At 32.1% G+C, this 27571-nt stretch overlaps 1 pseudogene; it reads right to left on the bottom strand.

Annotated features, from left to right (window-relative positions):
• Positions 1-23505: 23505 nt before the first annotated feature.
• Positions 23506-25520, bottom strand: LOC127541766 (ornithine decarboxylase-like; annotated as a pseudogene).
• Between the last annotated feature and the right edge of the window lie 2051 nt (positions 25521-27571).

The raw sequence follows: 27571 nt of genomic DNA, 5'->3' as shown, positions 1-27571 counted from the left end.
GGAGCACAGAAAAGTCAAATGATTTGATCATGTTTTCAGAGCCAGGATATGTCAAAAGCAATATTTAAACCCAGGTCTCCCTGATCACATATTTTCTCTTTACTCACTATGTAATTCTGTTTTTTAAAATTAATATCCATAAAACATTTTAAACTTTATAACAAGCAAACATAACTACATTGGGCTTTCAAAACACTTTTATGAGGCAAATACCAGAGATACTATTATATTCATTTTATAAAAGAACTAATACTCAGAGATCTTTAGGTAATTGATTTCAAAGATAAGATTTGAACCAATGTCTTCCTAACTATAAATCTACACTTTATATGTCATGATTATTTATTTGTTAAACATGAGAATATGGGTGTGTGAGTATTGGCCTAAAATTCAGCTGGAAAATTACCAGCTCAAATTAGATTAAAATGTAATTGAAGAATTATTTTTAACAAAATAAATATAAACATAATTCAACAGAGATAATATTTCTATTTGATTTTAACACTAATGTAGATGTTCTCTCAGATCTAATTCCTGTCTCTGTACATTTTGATTCTGTAAATTACTAAATTAACCAATGCTGGGAAACACTAGGTCAGTTATAGAAACTTTGATTTTAGAGCCATGATTTGATATATGAAGAAACTGAGACCTATAGAGGAGTTTCCCAAAGAAGATTGAATGAGAATAATGAGAACCTAAAGCAAATATAAATAACTTATGAGTTATCCATCAAAACTACTTCACCATCAATAAATAACAGAAAAGAGTTGAATAAATGAACTGAAAGTAGGTTTTTATCTTTAAGAAATTGTACTTTTTTTCTTTCTGATCATAATAAAATAAATGTGTTTTTTGCAATTATTTATTAAAGATTATTGTTGCTACCTAGAAATAATTCTTTGCTTAGGTATCCCCCAAAGTATAGCCCATCCATTTAGCTAATCAGTATCTGGTTGAGTGGGTCCTAGTTGGCTGGCATTTGTTGATTAGTGAGACTTTATCACCTCATTAGTTTTCTAGTCAAATGAATTTTTGCCAGGATATAGACTAGTCAATGTCATTCCCTGTCAGGATGAGAGCATGTGTACAAGTTATGTTCTACTTGCTATGCTTAGAAAAGCACTTAGCTAATGGTATTTTGGGCCTAAAGAGGGGGAGAACAAAAACAAATGCTTTCAGATTTTAAGATGGCTCAAAGAGAAAAGAAAATTATTTACCCTGTGCTGGGACTAGGCAAAACATTGTAAGAAAACTCTGCAACAATTTGATATTAGCTACTCATAAAGTAATTATAAAACTATAAAATTTTGGAGCAAAAATTGTGAGATGATCACTTATGCGACATCCAGCTTTAACATGTCATTTAGGCTTTTATTTATGCTTTGGAATCCTGGAAATTGACATGGAAATGATTAAAAGACCCCAAAATTTGATGTATGAGCAAAGATAAAAGAAATTATATAAGTGATGTAAAAAAAGAAAAGATATTAGAGTATATTCATCTTCAGATACTTTCTGAGTGCAAAAGGTAAAGGAAAGAATAAAAATTATTTAGCATATTTTAAGATTATGTGATATGAGTATTTCAATACTTCAAAGATCTATAATTTCAAAAGCATCGGTATATAGTATAACTGCCAATTCTCCTATAACTAAGTAGATGGTCACCATAGCTGTCATGGTAAAAAACAAAACAAAACAAAATAAAATCATCCTGAAGTCTAATGAGTGACATACTTTTAGGTTCTCAGGCAACACATGTTAAACTCCATTAATTATTTTGTTCATATTAAAATTTGCAGAAATTAGGAATTAAATAGTATTTTAATAAATCCAGATAAAAGATCTACATACCATAAGAATGAATTGTATAGATTTTTGGTGGAGGATGATGAAGACTAAGGGATGAAAAGTACACAGATTAAATGAGTAACATTGATAAAATGTTATCAGCGAATATAGTTTTTGTATTTTATTCCTAGCCTATTCAAAATTCTTTGTAAAATATTTCAGGAGGATTAGGAGTCTCTGGGCTGTAATATGGATTTAAAAATAGAGGAATATTCCATATAAAAACACAATATAAAAAGCTTATTCTAGACTTGGAGTCAGGGGGAAAAAAACAACAAGACAAAAAAAGAAATCTAGGACTGTATCATACTTTAAATATTGACTTGCTATATTGTAAAAATTCATTTAGACTTTTATAACTTCTGTTTTTTTGTGTTTGTGTGAAATGGGGATCATAACATGGGAAAATTATATACATTTATTTATCCTAATGTCCATGCATAATATATATTATGCATGGAAGATATACAGTTGTTCCTTCCACATTACAGGGTTAGATGCATGGCCCTCCCTTCAGAGAAGAATTCTGAATTTTTTTACCATGTTTTACAAACTTTATTATAAAAATTGGGTTGTTTTTGGTCATAGGCTACATTAAATGATACTATATATATATATATATATATATATATATATATATACACATATATATTATGAATTTCTGAGTTTCTAAACTTTCTGTCATTTGCTGGCATTTACCTGTTGTCTGTTTTTTGCAGTCCCCCCAAAAAAATTCTCATTAATTTTTATGCCAACCTATGATATATTGAAATTGTGATAGGGAAAATCACAATATGAAAGGGATAATTATAATTTACACATATACTCTTAAATATACACATATATACACACATTGATATGTATACATGTACACTTAGCATATATGTGCATATCTATGTACACAGTATATATATATGTATGTATATATATATATATATATTTTATGAATTTCTGAGTTTCTAAACTTTCTGTCATTTGCTGGCATTTACCTGTTGTCTGTTGTGTGTATATATATATATACACACACACACACATATTATGGTATGGATATCTTTCGTTTTATGGCATTCTTATGGTATGGAGATCTTTCATCTAGATTTTCAGAAACTATGCTACACACAAACACACACAGTCATACATAATACTTATATATACACATGTGCACATAAATAGATGAGTCACAGATATGCATCAGCATGTATATTGAGGTATAGGTGTACAAATGTGCATATATCAACATGAAAATGTTATCTGTATATACATATGCATTACATAAATATGTATATGTTCCAGCATATGTTTGTGTGTGTGTGTGTATATATAAATATCTGTACCTACTGGAAAATTTAAAGCATTTATTTTTACTTTTAATTAGTTTTATATTTTCTTCATTCATTCTATTGGAAGGGAGTATAGGGGCAGAGTCAAGAAGGCAAAGAGTAGAAAGAGCCTGAGCTCTTTCTGGCTTTCCTCAAAATCAATACTAAATCAAGCCTCTGAATAGATTTTGGAGTGACAGAATGCACAGATAATTGGAATGCAATAATTTTCCAACATAAAATATATGGGAAGGACTTCAGAAAAAGCTCTGTTTCAATTGGGCAGGGGGAAATGAGGACCAATGCAGTTATGCTTCAGGGAAGCCCAGGATAGAGAGACCCTGTGTAGGAAATCTAATGGAAAGCTTTTAGTCAAAATACAGCAGCAGTGACTACTCTGTTATGGTTCCAGTGGATCAGCAGACTAGCAATGAGACCTCTAATATAAATACAAAATGCAAATAGTAAGCCCTCAAACCCCAGCATTACAGCTGGAAATCTGGCAGCACCACCAGTATCCTGTAGAAGATTCTTGGGACAAGTTCCCCTGTGTCCTAGGAGCAGATCTCAAACTTTAAAAATAAACAAAAAAGCAAAAAAAAAGAGTTCTGACCATAGAGAGCAACTGTGGAGACAGGGGATAACAGAATATAAACCCAAAAAAGAACACCAAAACCAATATAACTCATGTAAAGCCTCAAAGGGGCATATAAACTGACCTCAAATTCAAAAGGCTCTCTTGGAATAGTTCAAAAATGAATCTTAAAAAAGAGTTAGAGGAAAAATAGGGGGAAGAAATAAAAACTTTGCAAGAGAGTTTGGAAAAGGAAACAGAAAAATTGACTGAAAAAACCTTTTTTTTTTTTCGGAGGCAATTGGGGTTAAGTGACTTGGTGGGGTTACACAGCTAGGAACTGTTAAGTGTGTAAGGCCAGATTTGAACTCAGGTCCTCCTGACTTCAGGGCTGATGCTCTATCCATTGCACTACCTAGCTGCCCCAAGAAAACAACTTCTTAAAAAATAGATTTTGAGAAATAGAAAAAGAAAACTTTTTAAAAATAGATTTCGAGAAATGAAAAAAGAAAACAACTTGAAAAATAGAATTGGCAAAATGGAGACCGAGAACAACTTCTTAAAAATACAATTGGTGAAATGGGCAAAAACATCTACTGAACAGAATGACTCTTTTAAAAGTATAATTGGCCAAATGCAAAAGGAGGTCAAAAAGTTAATGGAAAAAAGTAATTCACTAAAAATCACAATTGGAAAAATGGAAGTGAAGGACTCAAAGAGACATCAAGTCAGTCAAATAAAACCGAAAAATGAAAAAAAAAATAGAAGAAAATGTAAAATATCTCACTGGAAAAACAACCTGACTGGAAAAAAGATCCAGGAGAGACAATCTAAAAATTATTTGACTACCTGAAAGTCACAAAGAAAAAAAAAAGATAAATGAGAACATCTGTTAGGGAATCATCAAGGAAAATTGCCCTCCTATCTTAGAATCAGCGAATAAAATATTCATTGAAAGAATTGAATGAATAATTTCCTCCTGAAAGAGAACACAAAATGAAAACTTCAAGGAATATTGTAGCTAAATTCCAGAATTATCAGCTCAAGGAGAAAATACTGAAAGCAGTCAGAAAAAAATATTCAGATATTTAGGAGCCACAACCAGTATTACCCAGGACCTAGCAGCTTCCACTTTAAAGGATCAAAGGGCCTGAAATATGATATTCTGGAAGGCAAAGAAACTTGGACTACAAATAAGAATAAACTCTCCAGCAAAACTAAGCATTATCTTTCAGGGGAAAAGATAGACATTCAATGAAATAAAGGATTTTCAGTCACTTTTGATGAAAAGACCAGAGCTGAACAGAAAATTCAAATACAAGACCCAAGAGAAGCATAAGAAGGTTAAAAAGGGAAGGGGAAAATATGTTTTTTTAAAGGTTAAATTGTTTACATCTCTCCATAGGAAGATATGTGCAACTCTTGAGAATTGGTATCTTTGGCAAGGGTATATTTAGAGGGTATAAGAATAAATTGACTTTAATGGTAATGATATAAAAAAGAAACTAGGGATTTTACTGGGAGAAGGGGAAGGAGAGACAAAATGGGGCAAATTGCATCACATGAATGAATAGGCAAAAAAAAAAATTACAGTTGAAGAAAAGAAGGGAAGGGGATAAGCTTTGTTTGAACCTTAATTTCATTGGATTTGGTTGGAAGATGGAATGTTTTATTTACTTAGATTGATGTAAACTTGTCTCACTCTATAGGATAGTTGGAAGGGAAAGGGGAAAGGAAAGAGGGAGGCTAAAAGAAGGGAGGGCAGATCTAATTCAGTTTCAATTGATCAATGATGGACAAAAGCAGCTACACCCAAAGAAAGAACACTGGGAAATGAATGTAAACTGTTCGCATTTTTGTTTTTCTTCCCGGTTTATTTTTACCTTCTGAATCCAATTCTTCCTGTGCAATAAGAGAACTGTTCGGTTCTGCACACATATATTGTATTTAGGATATACTATAACATATTTAACACGTATAAGATTGCTTGTCATCTGGGGGAGGGGGTGGAGGGAGGGAGGGGAAAAGTTGGAACAGAAGTGAGTGCAAGGGATAATGTTGTAAAAAATTGCCCAGGCATGGGTTCTGTCAATAAAAAGTTATAATTATTAAAAAAAAAAAAAGAAGGGAGGGCAGAAGTGGAAGGAAAAAGGATAAGAAAGGAGGGGGGCTAAAAAGGAAGGCAGATTGAGGGAGGTGGTGATCAGAAGCAAAATACTGGTGAGGAGGAAAGGGGCTAAAGAAGAAAGAAAATTTTAACTTGGGAAAATTGAGCTAATAATTTATCTGTGAAGGTGAATGGCATGAACTCTCCCATAAAATGAAAGTAGATAGGGGGAAGACAATATTCAGTGATTGGCTAACACAATATAAGTGTTCTCTCAATGATGGCATCTGGTTTATCATGATTTGAGTAGTACATATTCCTTGAGTATTTATCTTTTTTTACTAGAAGGCTTGGATGTTATTGGAAGACTTCCCTCAATTGGTTATGCCTTCTTCAAACTTTTTAGTATGATTGCTTTTCAACTCTCTTTAACTTGTCTTAAAACAGTATATAAAGTTTTGATTTGGGAGATAAGTCTAAGTTTAGTAACTGTGCTTTTAAATTTTGTAGCTAAAACCAAAATTGCTGATTTGATCCAGTCTCTTCTGTAATCTTCTTTGGCACAAACCTATCTTTTCTTCTCTGGCTCACTGGTTGATGCACTTATCTATTTGTATTTATTCAATATTCTATCAATTGCAAAAGCTTGCATTTCTATTTCCACTACATTTCTTGTGTTCAATTAATTCTTTCTACTCACGTAATTCCCAAAATTTCTGTCCTATAATGTCAGGAATTTTACTTTTATTCTTTTTTACTCTCATTAATCCTCCACCAGTTGTCAAAATAATTTTACTTAAGCATAAATATGACTATATTATTCCTCTTTTCAAGTGCTACAATATACTTTCTCTTTATTACTACTTCATAGAATATCTGTCTTCTTTTAAAGATATGACCTTCCACAGGAAGCCTTTTAAAATACCCATTCTCCAACATAGAGCCCTTTTTCAAACTACCTTATTTCTATTTTTGAATTTGTTCTGTATATCTTTTTATATGTACATATTATCTATTGGATAGAATATTAACTCCATGTGAATAAAAATTGATGTGTGTGTGTGTGTGTGTGTGTGTGTGTGTGTGTATCTCCCAAAACCTAGCACATAGTAGTAGGTACATAAGAAATGATTATGGACCAATTAAATTATTAATATAGATTTTTACTCTATACCTTCTCATAGTTAGTCTTTAAACATGTAAAAAACCCTTATCTTGAAAATTGCTGAAATCCTCCAAACCAATTAAGCCTGTAACTGAACCAGAATACCTACCTATGTATGGTCCAAAAGAAAAAAAAAAAAAGCTTTTATTTCAGAAAAGTCTTTCAAAGTCTCTGTGATCCTGTTAATAGTACAGCCTTAGTACCAAATATCACTATGACACAGAACAAAAACATTTACAAAGTCAATCTTAATATCTCTCTTAAAAAGAGGAAGAGTTACATGAGAGCAACTAATGCAGATAGTTGGATTCTGAAACGGAAGAATGACTGAACCCCCATATTAGTGATTAATCCTACTCAATATTGATTTGGAAGGAAGTTATCTAATAGAGTTTCCTGATACATGGTCCTCTGCTATTTAACATTTTAATCAATAACTTGGAGAAAGGAATACATGGCACATTTATCAATTTTGCACTTGATCCAAGGCTTATAGAGATAACTAGCAAACTGGATGACTGTCAAAATTTAAAAAGATCTGAAAATGCTAGGAAATTAGGCTAACTCTAATGAGATGAAATTCAATAGTCTTACACTTGGATTAAAAAAGATCAATTTCATAAGTACAAGACAAAGAAGATTTGTTAAATAACAGGTTGCCTAAAAGAAAGAAAAGAAAAATTAGCATTTAGAGTAAGCTCAATATGGGTCAATAGAGTGACATGGCAGCCCAAAATAAAACAAAACAACAAAAAACCAAAACCTTTCATAATCCACTTTAATACTGCACTGAGAGATAAAGTATCCAGAATAAAGGAAGTGATAATCTTATTATTCTTTGTACTGGTTACGACTGTAACCAGAAGAGAATGTTTATCTTTAGATGCCAGAATTTAAGGGGGACATTGATAAACTGCAGAATATCTAGAGCAAAGCTTTTTAAGCTTTTTCCACTTGTGACTCTTTTTTGTTGGGTAAATTTTTACAAGAATTTAAGTATATCAATAGATAAAATAGGTATATAAATTAAACATTTATTGATTAAAATAAAAATTTCATGACTTCCACATTGTTACATGACTCCAGAATGACTCATGACAAAATGTTCTTAAAGTCATGTCATATGAAGTCTCTGAAATAATTGAAACTGTAATCTAAGAAAGGGAAAACAGATATGACATAATAGCTGTTTCCAGTCAATTTGTGAATTATATTAGAATCTGTAGTCCTAACCCACTGTATGACCATAATCCAAAGGAACAATTCCTGTAAATAAGAGGACCATTATACTTTGTCATGACCATAACATTAATTAGATGATAATCTCCAAAGCCCCAGGAACAATGGTTCTATCACTTTCTGAAGATCACCTGTCCACTTGTATGTAGCTCACTGCCACAGATATCATTCAGGGAGCCAATCAGCATGAAAATCTGACCTCAGCAAATGCTTCTGCATTTACTGTACCCCAGTCTCCTTAGTAACTATAGCTGCTGTAGAACTAGAAAAGAAAGTTTTTTACATCAAAATCTGTAATGGGCTGAGGCTTGAGTTGATGCACTGAGGTCCCAAGCACATGAGGCTAAATAGTAATTGGACCATACTCTATTAATATATAAGCTTGGAGAAAGAATGGCCCCCGCCCACTCTTTGTGCAAGTCCTGATGTGTTGTATAGGAAATGACGATTTTGGTGGGTGGAGGCAGAGGAGTGGAAAAGGAAGGGGAAGGAGAGACTGCTTGCATTTGCCATTGCGATGGCCCTTTCAGCTCAGATCTCCCTCTGTTAGCTGGCTTCCTGTCGCAGCTGCCCATATTGCTATCGCAATCTTTATTGCCCGTATTGCTATCGCAATCCTTATTCACCTCTTCACTTCAATAAAGATTGAAGATTTTTCCCTTTCCTGACTCCGGCTAATTTTAAATACATGGTCATTACAAAAATCCTTGCCAACATCAACATTCATTTTATCAGAAAGCTGTGCTTTATTAAAAGAAATGATACTAAAGAAAGTGTACTGCTACCTTGTCACTACACCCTAAGGACAAGTGGATATTTCTATCTAATTTATAGCCTGAAACATCTTTTATATCGTATGTCCATTCTTTAGCATATGAGCTTAAGATCTTACTTTTTATATCCCAATTATTTAGCAAGTGCATTACACATAGTAGATCTTTAAGACATTTTTCAGTCTTTCATTCACTCAAGTATATCGAGGGCTATAACATGGAGATGGCTTTACACATTTTAAAATTTGTTCTCCTTGAACATATATAGAAATAATATGTGGAAATTTCAGAGAGCTATATTTAGATCTAATATAAGAAGACAAAACAAAACAAAAACTTGGACTCTTTCAGGAGATAGTTTATTATTCTTCTTTGAAGATATTAAAATGAATCCTGGTAGACTGCTTTCTAGGAATGAAGTAAAGGCAATTCCCATTCAAATATGCTTTTGACAATTGAGGTTTCTTTCAGCTTTGAGATTCTATGCTTATGAAAATTGTTCTGTTTACTTAATTATGGGGATTTTATTTGATAAAAGTTTTCTGAAATATCATATATAATTCATTTTGTTTTTCTAAGTTTCTGGGATGTCAGAAATGATGAAGTTAAAATTTTGACAACCCTATTGTTTGATCACTTGACTTTAAATGTTTGGCAGTTATTTGTATAATTCAGCATTTTCTGAACTGATATTTATTTCAGCTTATCTCTCTGGAAAATATGCTTTCAGTTTTAATGAACTTGTTTTTGATAATGTTGTTAACTAAGATTCTTCATTATATTCTCCTTATTAGAAATTCTCTTCATCATTTCCTTAATCTTTTTGAAAGCATTAAAAAATTCTAATTTTAATTATCCTTATCCTTAAAACAAAAACAACTTTTCTCAGACTCTTTTGCTAGCTGATATTTTAAACTTTACGTCTAACATTCATTGACTTGTCACATATCCATTAGAAAATAATTCTCTAGAATTTTGTATTGTTTCTTATTTTATCTGCATTTCTTCTATTGTTTTATCTAATTTAATTGCTCCTTAGTGTGGGTATCTGTGTATATGGACACACACACACACACATACACATATATATATGTATATATGTATATACACTCTGTGTATACTGTTTGTACTATATGAAAATATTTTAAATCATAGCAGTACTAAGCTTTGTTTAATGAATTATATATGATATTTCAGAAAACTTTTTTGTCTTTTTTTATTCATGTATTTTATTTTATTCACTTATTCACTGACTTTCATTTTCTTTGATGTTTCCATTTACTGTTTTCTTGAGAAGTATAACATAATACCTGGACCCCTTTGCATCATCTATTTCAATATCTTGACTGAAATATTGATGCAAAAATATTAAAAATAGAGAATCTTTACTGTATCACTCAAATACTTTCTTAATGTTATCTCCCCAAGTTAACATTGAATAACTAGTGACAAGTCTGGGGTTCAAATTATTCAATAAGTTCAATTTTTTTTTTATTATGCTGTTTTCTCAATTGTATCTCTTGAAATGGTCCACAGAAATAACATAAAGTACTTTATAAAAGGCTTCATAAAATCTAGACAAACTGTATCACATTTCTTAGTAGAAAATCTAATAACAAGAAAAATAAAATCATGGAAAAATTAATTTTTCACTATCTGTTCTTGATGAAGTTATTATTGATGAATGATATATGATTGATGATAATTACAACTTGATGAAGTTGTAATTATTGCTCACCTTCCACACACACACACACACACACACACAAATACATATATATATATATATATATATATATATATATATATATATATATATATATATATATATGTACTTATATTTAGTTGTATTTGACTGTCACTCCTTTTGGAATTTTCTGGGCAAATACATTGGAGTGGTTTGACATTTCTTTCTCCAGCTCATTATATAATGAAAAAACAGGTAAATAGGGTTAAGTGACTTTCCCAGGTTATATGACTAATAAGTGTTTCATGTCAGATTTGAACTCATAAAAATTGACTTTACTGATTCCTGGCCTGGAATCCTATCCATTGTACCATCATATATATTATATACACCCGTATGTGCACATATACATCAACATGATACATACATGCATATATACATACATGTATGTAAACATGTATATATATATATATCTGAATATAAACATAAACATATTTACAAATTTCCTATACAGTCACATTTAACTCAAAAAGACTCCTTTACTTCCTCATCAGAATATGTTTGCATGTTGAGAAATTGATCCTCAAGGAACTTTATTTTCCTGCCTTTGCTATAGAGTTGAGGCCATAAAAATGACCATATCCTTTCTACGAATCCTTCAAAAATCTGCTTTCCACAAATCCAGATCCCATTTCTGGTTTTCCTCTCTTATATTTTGAATTCTAAATGGAGTGATTATTTCTTCCTGAAGTTTCCATAATTTCTGGTTCAACAGTCTATACATTTTAGTTGGTCAGAATTACTTTTAGAATAACCATTGCCCTCATTGCTTCTTCCATCCATTTGAGGATAACAACTTTTGAAGGATAAATTTTGAATAAGCATAGTTTTATGCCTCATTTTATATATATATATGTAATTATTAGATTATTATTTAGAAATGGGAGAAAGATAAAAACAAAACAAAACAAAATCCTGCAAGTAGATTCATTGCTACATTATTATTTCTCTTCTATATATTTGTTGGAAATGAAGTGCTCAGTCTGAAAACTGCAATTTGTAATTCTTGATGTTAGTTCTCTTGGCCCACTGCTGAGGAACTGATTTGGAAAACTGATTATTGACTTTATCAACTTAACTGGGGAAGTCTGAATGAAGTTTCATTAATTTATAGTAGACATTCTGACTTTTTTCAAAAATAAAGCTCTTCTGTTCAATTGACTTTTATTAGGAATCTGAAGCTTTTTGTAAAAGACCTAATGTAAATACCAGATATGTGCAGGCCAAAGGTTACACCTCCTTTGGTTCAAAGCAAACTACACATAGCTCCCTGAACTCAGAGCTCCATTGGTAGTTTCTTCATCACAAAACCTTAAAGGTCACGGCTCTTCTGGCTTAAAAGTTCCAGTTGACTAGGAAACCTATTGAAACTTAACAAAAGAATTCTTAGGGAGAAGAGCTAACTATCTCTCATCCTCAAATAGCATCCGTATCTCTTAAATGTACATTTGATAATTGATAATCTTTAAAATGAGAAAACTGTATTAAGATATCTTTAACACTTTTAGCTCCGAATTTCTATAATTTTCTAATGTTTAACTCATTTTGAGTAAAAGATCTGAGAATTATTGTCTATGGTAGACACAGAAAGACATCAGAGAGCATCAAGAGAATGTGACCAATAAAGAATTGAGACTGGAATATCAGAAATACATAGTCTGAAAACATAAATGACAGAGAAGGTAAGTTAAATTTAGTTTTCATCTTTCTTTTGGCTGACTTGAAAAAAAAGCAATATATATCACATATTTTTACTTTTTTGTTGTTTTTTTATTTTAACTTTTAAAATTTTTAACTTTCAAAGCAGTGATGATTTTAAAATTAGTTTCAAATATCCACTAATGGCTGCTCTTCAACTCTTCCTTTAATTTAGGCACCACACACCTAACTCTGACCACACTTACCATTTTGCTCCTTCCCAAAGTGAAAGTATTAATCACTTTGGGGAGAAGACCATAAGGAAGGGGAAAGAGGTCTGGATTCAAAGTTTCCTCAGAGCTGCTGAATCAGTGGCCTGAGAGCAGTCCATCTTTTCTGGAGAGGAAAGGGTATTCAATGTTGGCACCAATTTTGCTTTCCTTACACAGAAATTGCCAGTTGAGCTATTTGGATGTGGAACAGACTGTCAGGCTAATTTTAACTTTTACTCCTGATATTTCTTTGCTGAGCTCAGCCATTTGATGTTCTTTTGCTGTAAAAGTTTTAGAGGGAAGTCTGGGAGTAGGGATGGTCCTTTCAAATATGTCGAATAGTGACTTGAGAGTCTAGTGAGAAAAATTATAATTTTGCCTAATTTAATTCATAATATTAATTATAATTAATGATTAATTATACTTTCAATTCAATTCAAGAAGTAACTATTAAGTGCTCACTATGTCTCTTGTATTATGCTACATGTTGAGAATTCAAAGACAAAAATAAAACAGTCCCTCTCTGCAAGGAACTTTAATTGGAGAGATACAACATGTGCGTAGAAAATTAAATACAAAAATATGTACACAGTAATTTCTTGAGGGAGAGCGCTAGCAATTACAGATATCAGAGTGGGTTTCCTTTGTAGGAGGTGGCAAATGAGCTCATTTTTAGATAACTAAGAATCCTTTAAGAATTAGATGAGAATGGAGTACATTACAGATTTGAGGAAAATCCTATGCAAAAGCAGAGATATGAAATGGAATGTTGTGTACACTAAATGGACCAGTTTGGCTATATTACACTGCATGTCAAATAGAAGAAAGTGAAATAATCCTGGAAAGGTAAGCTAGAGATATAATGTGAAGGATTTTTAAAAGTTTAAGTTTTTTTGATGTATTTTATTTGAAACAAAAAGAGAAAGAGGAGAGTTTCTAGATCTTCAAAAGCATGGTAATGATGCTACCAGTGCTAGCAGCTACCAGTGCTTGCAACTCTGTGGAGTGGATTAGAGAGGAGAGAAACTAGAGATGAGAATTCCAAGGAAGAGGCTATTGCTTTTTTAAAATGAGAAATAAAGGCCCAAGTTAGGGGGCTGGAAATTTGAGTGGAAACAAGAGAAAGATAAGAGGCATATTATAGAGAAAGGAATAACAAAACTTGACAGGTGATTAGATGGGATATAAGGGGTGAATAAGAAAGAAAATTCCAATTCAAGCCAATCCAATCCAATAAACATTTATTAAAGACCTACTAAATACAAGGAACTGTGCTAAGGACTGGGAATATAATTAATATAAATAGTTTTTGTCTTTAGTAGGGAAAACCAAGATGATGTCTAGGGGAAGAGAACAGACAATAGTCAAATGCGCTTGAGAATTCAAAAAACACGAGGTCATAGTCATTATATTTGGCAATTAGTAGATCACTGGTAATCATAGAGACTGTTCATTTGACTGATAAGGCTAAAAATCAGCTTGACTAGGGAAGAAGATAGTGAGGTAAGAAAATAGAAGCAATGAATATATACAACATTTCCAAGGAATTTGTGAAAAGAAAAAAAAAAGAGGATATTGTTATTCTTTTGTCATAGTTACTCTTTTGAAATCCAATATAAGAACAAATTGTTTTCCCCTTCATTGCTTTCAGAAAAATAGTTTAGAATCTAGCAGAGAAAGGTCTATAGGATTCATTTAAGGATCTCTGAAGTAGTCTTTTTATGTTGATGTATAAGATTATCCAAAAATCAGATGAATCAGTCAATTAACCAAGACAAAGAAAAGAAAGAAAATGGAACTACATAAAAATAACTATTCTCTAAGTTAGCTTAAATGGAGAACTTATTCCAATTAGATAATTTTGCTTAAAATATTTATTATTGAAGCTTATTACAATTAAAACAATGTCAGCCATGAATAGGAGTATTTGGAGGATGTTAATATTATTAGGGAAATCCTCTTTAGTTTATTCCTAGATCTGCTCTATGATTATGGCAAATTACTTTGGGGAAAATAGTCAGTAGGTATACTTAGCTAGCAAACATGTAAGGATATTATCATGTACCAGACACTTTGCTAAGTAGTTGAGATACAAATATTTAAAGAAAGGAAAAAAAAAAAAAGGTCTGTTTCAAGAAGCTTACTATCTAATTAGATGGAAGAGGAAAAAAAGGTACTTGTCACAGGGGGCTTGATGGAGTCCAAGCAGTGAAACTGGTAGACAATAAGGAAATGACTGTTGTCAAATGTTCTTTAAAAGGAGACTCTGGGATTAGCTCTTTACTCTACCCTTCGGCCCACCAATCAGTGGAGAGGAGAAAAATGAGGTTATTGTTAACATTCGATACAATCTTGTAGTATTCTCTATGTATATGTACACACATATGTGTGTGTATCCACATATATTTCCAGAATGTTTTACTTAATGTTAATGATAAGAATGCTACAAGAAAGGAAATCTTTCTGTTAATCTAGCATACTAGACATAGGTAGATTTAATAAATCTAATTTAATAATTTAATGTATTAGTTTAATAAATCTATGTAGATTGATTTTAAGGAATCTTGTAAAATTTTGGCCAGTGAATAATTTTTGAGTAATTTACAGTTTGGGGCTTAGTAAGCATTCAATTATCATTTATATAAATTCCTGTGCTTCTTTTTTATAACTTTCCTGACCATCTAATTGTTGATTAGAAATATCTGATACATAGTTTTTATGACTGTTACTTCACAATATAGCTTAAGTTCTGAAAGCATTAGTCTCAATGGACTTTTTGCCATCATTTCCATTAATAGTCCAGATTTTAAGTTCAGTTGACTGAATTTTGCTATTATTTTATTAAATTCTGAAATATATACTTTTTATTATAGTAGATTGACTTTTGATACACATCGCTTTATGAAACATGTGAGAGAAAATGAAAGCAAAAGGGAAAAAGCATGATGAAATACATACTTTTGATAATTTGGCATAGAATTAAAACTGTAATTTAACATAGTATTGTAAATTTTGTTAAGTTGGTACAACTTAGTCATGACCACTAGCTGTGACCACAGTGTATTTCTCTTGCTAATTTTTCTTCTGTTTTTCTAAGCAATCCTTTATATCACTATATTTGCATTCACATATATATTTATTTCTGTTTCTTTGCAGAGACTCATCACCATGGATTCAAATTTTTCTATTCAGTTAATTTTTTTCTTCTTTACAGGCAAAACATTTTGCTATTTGTCCCTTTTTGACTTCTTTAAAGACTCAATTTTTCTCTTGAAATAATCAGGAACATTCTGCCGTGATTTTATGCTATTTTGAGAAGTTATTTCTTTAGGTACTTGTTAAAATTCTTCTCTATGGCAATGCTTCTTTAAAGATACTTGTCTTCATTTAGATATTATGGAAGCCAAATTTTCTTTCATTTCAAGATGTGTCAAATTTTCTCTGCTTTTGTTTTTTAATTGAGTTTTCTTCTTACCACTTTGGTGAAATTAGTCCTTTTTGTCTTTATTTTGCCCTATTATTCGTTTTCTGATTACTTTGGCTTTGATGATGACTCTCTCCCCAGGTGTTTGACCTCAAAGCTATCTCAGCTTCACTTAATTCAGTGTTTACTCTTCTTAGTCTCTGCCCCATTGACATTTGAAAAGACAGGATTGGCTATTTAAATCCCTGTCATCTTTCCTCTAGTTTTCATGTAGTCCCATAACCACCCTGATCCCCTGGTCCTTCCGTCTTTCATAACTCTGTGTCTGAGTTGTACTTCACCAAAGAGAACATGCTCCTGCCTTTCTATGCCTTGTGTGTGTATGTAGAATTAAAGTCTGCTGTCTATTGCCACAGAAAGTGAAAGTAGGAACAGAATGTCCTAGGAGAAACCACATCAGCAATGGGGAAATTACTGAGTAAATCTGAAGACAAGTGAAAGGTTGGGTTGTTATTCTACCAGAGTATGAGGGACAGGGGAATGGATAATGCTGATAAGAATGATCATTCTTTGGTATTAGTTCATTAATTTGATAGGTAGGCTTCTTGTTATCTTGACTTGTGGAAACAAATGCAATTCTTTTGCTTCTGATGAATAATCCATTTTGAGGAAGTTTCTGAGAGATGATGCTATCTACAGAAAATGTCTAGTTCTCAGTCTTATGATCACATGAACTAGCATACTTATCTTTTTGTCAAATTTCTAGTTCTGAAAAGGAAAAATTGACAGTTCTAGTATTATTGTTTTTGTTGCCTTTTTCTATATTCCAATTTGTTTTTTTGTGTGTACTTAACTGCTGTTATTCAGTATGTCAGTGTGTATTATGTTTTAGTGATATTGTTTCATTAGAATGCCTTCAAGTAGTTTATTTGTTTATTTTTTATAACCATGTCCATTTTTACTGTCATTTTGCCTGAATATGATTGCCTTCCTTGCTTTTTGAATTTACTTGAAGCATAATAAATTATATTACTGCTTTTAAAATAATTGCTGGGGAATGGAGAAGTGAGAGATGGGTAAGAAATTGAAAGGACAAGTGGAAAAGTATATTTATCCTTATATTCAGAAAGAATCATTGGCAGATGATGAGCATATGAGGACACTGTTTTCACTATGCTGTGTGGAACAAATAAACAGAATAGAGCTACTCTTCTAAAACTGAGGATTAAAGACCATCTGCCAAGTAAGAACTCAGGCAGAAATGGTTTTCCGATGCAAGATTCATCTGATGCTAATGAAGCCCTTCCTCCCTTAGAAAGCAACTTAGTTGGATTTGTCCCCTTCTCCAGTAACTTATGAGTCAATGGCAAGTTGGACTTATTTTATGTGCAGGCTGAGAATGAATGATTTTTCCTTGATTCATGATGCTATTCTCTTTTAATTAAATACTGTGACATTTGCTTGATATTTCCTGCCTTTTCTTTTGGTAGATTAGGCAGTTTATGGGGGCTGAAGCTCTTAGTTGTCTTCCCTTCCCCCCATTAAAAGTCACATTACATGTGAATCCTTAGATGGGTGGGAGGTCATTACGTAGTAATGATGACATTAATATAGCATTTTAAAATTTGCAAGAATGATTTTCCCAAATTACCCTTTGAGATGGTCATATAATTATAGCTCCCATTTTAATATTTGAGATTCTAAATACATTTTACTATAGTCTATTTGGTTGGGTTATACTGACATTCAAAAAGAAATAGACATCTGATGATTATCTAATCAGTTTGATAAATATGGACAACTAATTTGGATAAATGGAAGATGTATTCATAAAAGTCTTTGGGAAAAATCAAAGTATGTTATGAATTATGAAACATGACTTACTCATTGAAACAGTAACATTATTCTGGTAAATGCATAAGTTAGTGAACACATTATTAAATAACATTATGTATATTTGCTTGTCAAAGCATGTATAAGAAAACTATTTTGAAATAGAATTAGCATTTTTCTAATGGACCATAAGTCAAGTTTGATCACTCTCTTCCTGGAATGACTTTGTACCACCCACTCCCCTAAATGATATGGTTCTGTTATTAAATTTGATCAATCCTTTCAAAGCTTTGTTTACTAAAAATTACTATAAACCTAGATTACATTTAGTTACAAACATTTATTTTCCAGTTTTTCTTAAGAAAGGATCAACATTTTAGACAGTATTTAGTCTTTTTTAGGTATTTTTTCTTTAAAATCTCAAATTCAGCATGCCTAACATAGAACACATTATCCTTTCCACAAGAACCTCTTCTCTACACACCCATTTCTGTAACCAGTGCCATTCTTCGCATATCCTTGGTTCATAATTATAATTTTTTTGAGTCCTCCTGAGTCTCCTTTACATAATGTATCAAATTCATGAACAAATTATGTTGTTTTCATCCCCAAAATATTTCTCACATCTGACCTTTTATCTCTTTCAGGCTTGTCTAGGCCCTCTCTCACTGACTCTTATATTATCCCAACAAGAGCCAAGACTCCATTCCCCATATAAATGCCAGAGGTTTTTTTCCCTAAAAAGTAGGTCTAATCGTGTCATCCTTCTTCCACTTGTCTCAATAATATCCAATAGTTTCCTAATAACTACCTCAAAAATCAAATCAAATCTTTTGTCTGGCCTTGAAAGATCTTTACATCCTGGACCTTTTCTATTTTTAGTCTTACACACTAGCCCTTTTAGTAAGGAAGGAAAGGAAGGGAATAAACATTTATATTGTTCCTGCTGTGTTTCAGACATTAGATTAAGTAATATTTATTTTTCAGAAAAACATTATCTCACTCTGAATAGTTGCTGTTATTATTTTCTCCATTATAAGTTAAGGAAATAGAAACAGGGAGTACAAAACTGACTTGTCCAATGTCACCTAATTTTAATTATTTGAGATTCTAAATATTAGTAAATATTTAAATATTTGTTAATTATTTGAATTATTTGAATATTTGTTAGTAAGTATTTGAAACTGGATATGAACTCAGTTTTTCTTAAGTATAGACCCAGGATACTATCCCCTACCTCACTGGATGTCTCTGCCACCAGTTGTCCTTTAATGGGATCTGTGGTCCAGCTGTACTGGCATATTTTCCATACCTTATGCACAGTGTTCCATCTTCCAGATCCTGCATTTCTATTCTCTCTATCCATAATGTCTTGAATGTTCTTTCTTCTTACTTCATCCGTTAAACCACTGGAATCCTTCAATAAACAGCTAAAGGATAACTTTCCACATTATATCATTTTCATTTCTCACCAACTGCTAGTTCCCTCCTTTATAATCTTGTATCTGTATCTATCATATATTTATTTGTATCAATTTGTTTATATTTATGATCTACTTATGTAGGTATATGTCATTCCTGACAAAAATTAAGTTCATCAGAAATTGTCACTTTTTGTCTTTGTGTTTCTAACACCTAAATAAATATCTAGCATATATTCAGGTAAATATTTGTTTATTTTTATGTTAAATCCACATTTATTTATATATATATTGTATGTATAAATATTTATACATATACATATATAATAATTATATTATGTGATTTATATTTATACATATGTATACATATTTATGCAATTATCTTGCTGCACAAGAAAAATCAGATCTAAAAGGAAGAAAAAAATGAGAAAGAAATAAAATGCAAGCTAACAGCAACAAAAAGAGTGAAAACGCTATGTTGTGATCCATAGTCAGTTTCAATAGTTCTCTCTCTGGGTGTAGATGGCTCTCTTCATCACAAAATCATTGGAACTGGCCTCAATCATCTCATTATTGGAAAGAGCCACGTCCATCAGAATTGATCATCAACATATAATCTTGTTGCCATACACAATGATCTCCTGGTTCTGTTCATTTCATTTAACAATAGTTCATGTAAGTCTCTCCAGGCCTCTCTGTATTCATCCTGCTGATCATTTCTTACAGAACAATAATATTCCATAACATTCATATACCATAATTTATTCAGCCATTCTCCAATTGATGGACATCCATTTAGTTCCCAGTTCCTAGCCATTACAAAGAGGGCTGCCACAAATAGTTTTGCACATGTGGGATCCTTTTCCTCCTTTAAGATCTCTCTGGGATACAAGCCCAGTAGAAACACTGCTGGATCAAAGGGTATGCACAGTTTGATAACTTTCTGAGCATAGTTTCAGGTAAGTATTTAATTAAGAAAAAAAAAAAAAAAAAGCTTGGCATATTGATTTCATGTGAAGCCAGCCCGACTGATTTGCAACCATTGTGACCTAAGAAAGCAAAGGCCAAAGAAAAGAATAAGTGTGAAGCAAATAATAGCTATTCTGCCCAGTTGAAGATAGCTTTTAATTTAAAGCAGGGGAGGTGAATAAGCTGAAGGCGGAGAGCTAATATTTTATGGAAGTAAATCACTTGAAAGTTTTTGTTCTTTATTCCTCAGTTCTTCCCTTTGAAAAATGATGCTAAAAGTACCCTGCAATTGAAATTCTCTCGTGAATATTCTGACCCTTTTATTCTGTATGGCACAAATAGGAAAGTTGAATTTTGATTATGGGGTTGAAAATCTGCTGTGTATATGAAATATAACAAAGGTAATTTTTCACTTGAGACTTTCAAAAGTGAATTCCCAATACATTGGGAAAGGGAGAGTAATACTGGAAAACTAGTTATAAAACTATACCCCCTCACATCTTTTGGGAGGAAAGCTCATAAAACCAGATAACTACACATTTGTAATCAGTATAATTTGGTAAAGATATATTCATTTGGGATCTTCAGCAGATTTTGCAGAATTCCACTCAGTAAAAAGATTTTGGCATTTACTTTTGGAATATTTGGAATGACTTGATCTGGAGTATCTTTATATATTTTAAAGTAAAAAGCTAAAAAAATCAGAACTTGACATATTAAAAAGAATACATGAATTAATTGATGAATCCTATTCTGGGGGCCATTGGGAAGTATATTTTTATTAAATGAGCGATGTCACAGATTCTTCCCAGGTATGAAGAGGTTCATAGATTGAGTTGCTTTGCATTCTACATGTTTTCCAAGTAGCAGCCTACCCCACCTACATACTTTCATATATAGTAAGTAAATCAAATTAGGTAAGAACATTTCAAAGGAAATGTGTTGTCTATAATGAAACATGATTTATTGATATGAATTATATTGATAAATTATACTTCTCCCCTCCTTTTTAGGTATGGAAACAGGTGGAGTTTAACAAATTAACAATTTGTTATTAGTTATGTTACCTTTATTGCCTATAAGAGTTTGTGATACTTATGGAGATATTTTATAATTATGCAATGATTTATATTTAGGGCATATGGTATTATTAGTTAAATTTAGCTCTATTACTTTACCATAAATTGAATGCCAAAAAGTCATAAAGAATAAAACTCAAAGATAATTTTGAGATTTTCCAGTCCAAGCCCCTTATTTTTTCAGCTGCTAATACTAAGGTACAAAGAAGTAAAGAGACTTAATCATCCTGATACAACTAATGAATGATGGAGTTTTTGTGTCTTTTTCAGCACCTACCACAGGACTCTTCATTTAGTAAGCACTGAATTAATATATGTTGTTATGTGTGTGCCTTTTACTTATAGATTACAAACTTGTTATAGGCAAGAACTATTCATTTATTTTTGAATCTTCCTCAATCTTCAATGCTGTATATACATTTTAAACTAGACCTGTGATTTCATTGGTATAAGGAATTAAGGAATCCCCAATGAAAAAATTCACTATATCAATGCTACACCCACATCCACACATATATAAACATATACATATTATGCATACACACATGTTTGTGTAAACATACATGTTTGTGTGTATGGTTACAGGAATAGGCATGTATGTATGTGTATATGCATGTGAATAATTTAGCAGATTATTTCTACTTCTGCCATGCTTATTTGTCCTCCTCCCATATTCTGTTGTCTTCTTATTTTTTTAAGTTTTATTGATTTTTTTCCCTTTTTTTCTTGTATTACCATCACTATATCCTAGTGCCCACAAATATTCCCCTTTTCCCCCAAATCAAAAGCTTTCTAACCACAAATAATTAGCTTTAAATAAAATAAATCTACAATTTGCCATGTCTTTCAGTCAAAAAGTAAATATTTATTCAGCTTATACTATATCCCAGACATTGTGTTAAGCACAGAGGATATAAAGAAGAATCATTCCTGCTGTCAAGGACCTCACAGTCTACTTGGGAAGACAATAAGAAAACAACCAAGTACAAACAGGCTATATCAAAGATATGCTAGAAAAAAAACTAGTATAGGGCAGGTACTAGAACTAAGAGGAATTGAGAAAAGCTTCTTAGAAGATGAAATTTTAGCCACGACTTAAAAGAATCGAAGGAATACAAGAGATGGAGATGAAACAAAAATTATGAGAGTTGAGAAATGGAATTTTTGTATAAAAATACCTGATTATACCCTAAAAGATTTATACTTCTGCATTACAAATATTTAAAGTTTAGTTAGATATTTAATCCTAGTTTAATAACTATTCTCAGAGAAGAACTAAGTAGACAGTTTCATGGCTCCTTCTCTTGCACTCTTAATGGCAGGAATTAAGTCTCCTTCCCTCCTTGGGAGATATGGGCAATATTATAGAGATATCTATACTTTACCATGAGTCAGACTTAGATAACCTAAATGGAAATGCACACAATTTACACATGCAGCATATATCTTACACAGCTAGATCATTAAATCTGTTTTAATAGTTATGCAACTTTTAGCATATTTAACATATAGTTAACTATAGTTGTAGAATTCCTCGTCTAGCCAAAGTGTTATTGTTATTTTTATTAGCAGCAGCAAAATCAATAGTAGTGGTTATACTTGTGGGGGTCGTGGTTGTAGTAGTAGTAATAGAGCTATTTATACAGTGCTTGAAGTTGTAAATGAAATATTTCATTTGATTCCCCACAACTATCTTTTTTATTTCAATATAGTTTTATTTAAAAACAGGTCACAAGACTAAACTCAATCCCATTCTGCTTTTGTATAAGCCACAAATGTGTTCTTAAAAGCTGAGGGGCAATCTTTAGAAGTATATTTGAAAAGTGAATAAAAATCCATATAAAACAAATATGTTTTATATTTATTATATTATATATATTAATATATATTACATATATTAATATATATTATATAAAACAGTTTTTATAGGAACACAAATAAGTGTGACCCCATTTCTCAGTATTCTATATTGTTGCATTTGTACCAACCCTATTCTTAAAACAAAATTTAAAGCTCTAATAGAAATTAGATTAATGGTCTCTCAAAATGATCTAATTTAATAAACTTGCAATTAATGGCTAAAAACAGTTTCTATACATTATTACTAGCTGAAGTACAAGTTGTTGAGTGATGTTCCATTCCATTTTCCCAAACACAAAATAATGGCAAAATGATATCCTGATCCTCTACTTCTGTCAAAAAATTGCCAAAAAATTTGCTTCTTGATTTGTTGCATATATTGCCATGCTGACCCAAACATCACATAATATATAGTGGGTCTCTGGAATTCATTGAAAGTAGAAGCAGCAGCAACTATATAAGCACCCATGTTTTCAAACAGCATCTAATCTCCCACATGCCTTTCTGGTAAATCACAGTATTCAACAATTTGATCTAGGGCATCACATTTTGGTCCCCATATGCTAGAAGAGTAATACTTCACATCTGGTTTGAGTCTCTTTTGTAGAATAGGTTTTATGTGCATGCTCAAACAATGCAATTAAATGATTCATATATTTCATCATTTACATAGTACATAAAAGTTTAGTCATTTGTCTCATCTTCATCATCAAAAACTTTAATTCAAGTTTTTTTGGCAGTGAAGTTAACTGCAAGCCTGAAAGCTGATGCAACATAGCATCTGTCTGGTTCAGCTATGATTCTCATTCCAAAGTCATAAGGAAAATACTAGTTCAATGCTGGATCGATTATACTTGAGATTTCTTCAAACTTAAGCTTTACATCTTCAGAACCAGAAGAGCCATCACCAATATCAAGAAGATACAAGTTGAAACCCAACTCCACTCCTCTGTCAAAGACATTTTAAGCATCAGAAAGTGCTTAGATGAAAGTTTCTGGATCAGTCAACCTTTTCTCCCAAGGAAACTAACTCCAATAACATCAATATTCAGTTCCTTTGCTTGCTCACAAACTAGCCTACTAGTTTTGAGAATGACACCAAATTCAATACTTAGTTGACACACAGCTTCTGAATCATCAAAGGTGAAAAAAGTTTGCCTTTTGATGAACTCTAGCAACTTCTATTAGTTCTACTTCACTATTGAAAGTCATCATTTGTATTTCATTGTTGGGAACATATTTAATTTCTGACACTTGTTTGCATGGACGCACCCTATGATTCTGTATTAATTGAATTTCAGTCTTTCTAGCAAATCAAATCTGATCATATAGCAGCAAGTATCTTCATTATAGCTCCGCTGTCATTACAATTAACAGAATAAAAAGGATTTATTTGAGGAATAGCTTTGTATCATCTCAGATGTTTCTTTAGGATGTCACCAAGGTCAGTAACATAGAAGCCATCTTTATTATCAGAAGAAGAAATTTCACTAATTTTCTGGTCCAGAATATCCTTAGTAGGAAAGCTTTCTTCTAGGAAATTGAAATGAAATTCATCTTTGCTAACATTGTTCATGGTTTCTTGGTATTTCTTTAAAGTGCAACACAATGGAAAACTAAAGGATGGAATTTAAAGACAAGAAATTCCGACTTTATACAAAGGCGGTTTTCTAGGAAGAAAGCCCTCTTGTTAAATAGCCTTTCACTACTGTCCCTTTGGTGCAGCCATTGGACATTCTCTTAAAGGGCATGGGCAGAGTGGACAACGCTCATGGAGATGCTCAAGATGAATGGGATTTGTTGCTATGATGCCTTCCCCCTACCTCTGCCCCCATTCAACTCCTGCCCAGCTGGAGGAGGGCTGTGCTGCTGGTCCAAGGTGTCATAAGAGCTGCTGGCAGAGTTGCTACTGGTGGTGGAGGCTGAAAGAGTTTGACTTCCCCACAACTATTTCATGAGAATGAAGTGGATATTATCTCCATTTTATAGCCAAGGAAACTGAAGCTAAGAGAAGTCAAATGATTTAATTGGGATCACAGGCTAATAAGTGTTTGAGGCAGCTTTCAATTTTTTTTTCAATTTGAATATTGATGGAATTAAGTCGAACACTTTCTGTATGGTCTTCAAATTCAATTCATTAAAATGTTGGTGAAGAACTGGGATCTTGGATAAAAGAAGGAAAGTCACTTCCGTGAATAAGACATGCACAGGGCAGCCTTCCAGATATAAAAGGGCAGCGATCTTGGAACTTGAACTTACTAAGTAGCATATTGATTACCATGAAGAATGACCAGTTGAAGATATTCTGTAGCAATTTAAATTTCTTTTGCAAAAATAAAATAACTAAATAAATTTCATATTAGTGTTCTGTTTCTGATGATTCAGTAATGAATGTTCACTTCTCTTATGAAGTTTTACAAGTAAAACTTTTCATGGAAAATTATTAATCAACATTAATAAGTACTTTAAGAAAAAAAATCAAAGTTATCTATAATAATGAAAAGAAATGCTATGAATCACTATTGATTAGACAAATACAAATTAAAACACCTGAGGTAACACCTCAGAAATATCAGATTGATCAATATGACAGAAAAGGAAAATGACAAATGTTGTAAATGTGCAAAAATTTGGACACCAATGCAGTTTTGATGGAGTTGTGAGTTACTACAACAGTTTGGGAGAGTAACTTGACAATACTCCTAAAAGGCTATAAAATTGTACCTATCTTTTAATCTAGCTCTGTATCCCAAAGAGATCAAAGAAAAAAGAAAATGTTCTATATGAAAAAATATATATCAGCTCTTTTTTTGTGGTGAAAAAGAATTGGAAATTGAAAAGATGCTCATCAATTGGGGAATGACTTAAAATATTATGGTGTAAGATTGTGATGGTCTAAGACAATCCAGGGTCTATTCCTGAATTCAGAAATCAGGGAACACTTATACAAACTAATGCAAAGTGAAGTGAGAAGAAGCAGAAGCTTACTATACACAGTAACAGTAATATTGTAACAATGATCAACAGCAAACAAGTTAGCTACTTTCATCAATGCAAGGATCCAAGTAATTTTAAAGGACTTATGATTAAAAGTGCTATTCATCAATGTTGTGGAATATTATTGTTCTGTAAGAAATGACCAGCAGGATGAATACAGAGAGGCTTGAAGAGACTTACATGAACTGATGCTAAGTGAAATGAGCAGAACCAGGAGATCATTATACACTTCGACAACAATATTGTATGAGGATGTATTCTGATGGAAGTGGATTTCTTTGACAAAGAGACCTAACTCAGTTTCAATTGATAAATGATGGACAGAAACAGCTACATCCAAAGAAAGAACACTGGGAAAGGAATGTGAACTATTTGCATTTTTGTTTTTCTTCCCGGGTTATTTTTACCTTCTGAATCCAATTCTCCCTGTGCAACAAGAGAACTGTTCAGTTCTGCAAACATATATTGTATCTAGGATATACTGCAACATATCTAACATATATAGAACTGCTTGCCATCTAGGGGAGGGGGTGGAAGGAGGGAGGGGAAAAATCGGAACAGAAGCGAGTGCAAGGGATAATGTTAAAAAAAATTACCTTAGCATGGATTCTGTCAATATAAAGTTATTATAAAGTAAAATAAAATATTAAAAAAGTGCTATTCATCTCCAGATAGAGAACTAATTGATTCTGAATGAAGATCAAAGTACACTTTCATTGCTTTATTTATTATTTTTGAATATTTTAGGGAGGAAGAAGTAGTGATCTGTATTTTCTTTTACAAAATGGCTAATATGAAATGTTTTATGTGACTGCGCATGTACAATCTGTTTCAAAATACCTTCTCAAGGAAGGTGGAGAGAATGGATGCTGGGAGGAAATGTAAAATTAAAAATTCTTTTTAAAAAATGCATGCTTGGGGCAGCTAGATAGCTTAGTAGATAGAGCATTGACCCTGAAGTAAGGAGGATGTGAGTTCAAATTCGGTTTCAGATACTTAATACTTCCTAGATGTGTGACTCTGGGCAAGTCACTTAACCCCAATTGCCCGGGGGGGGGGGGGGGTGGAGAGAGGGGAGATGGGAAAGGGAGGGGAAGCATGCTAAAATTGTTTTTCCATGTAATTGAGAAAAATAAAAATATTTTTGAGATAATAAAAATAAAAAAGAAAGTTATGTATAAGCTTATACATAAGAAAGAAAATTACAATAATAATGCTGTGTCTGAAACACGTCTTCTGTTCCCTTAGAGATATGATAACATCCCTATCTCAAGCATTTTGTTTGTATAGATTCAAAATT

Source organism: Antechinus flavipes, chromosome 6 (assembly GCF_016432865.1).
Source record: "Antechinus flavipes isolate AdamAnt ecotype Samford, QLD, Australia chromosome 6, AdamAnt_v2, whole genome shotgun sequence".
Classification (NCBI taxonomy): Eukaryota; Metazoa; Chordata; class Mammalia; order Dasyuromorphia; family Dasyuridae; genus Antechinus; species Antechinus flavipes.
This window is presented reverse-complemented; position numbering and strand designations above follow the sequence as displayed.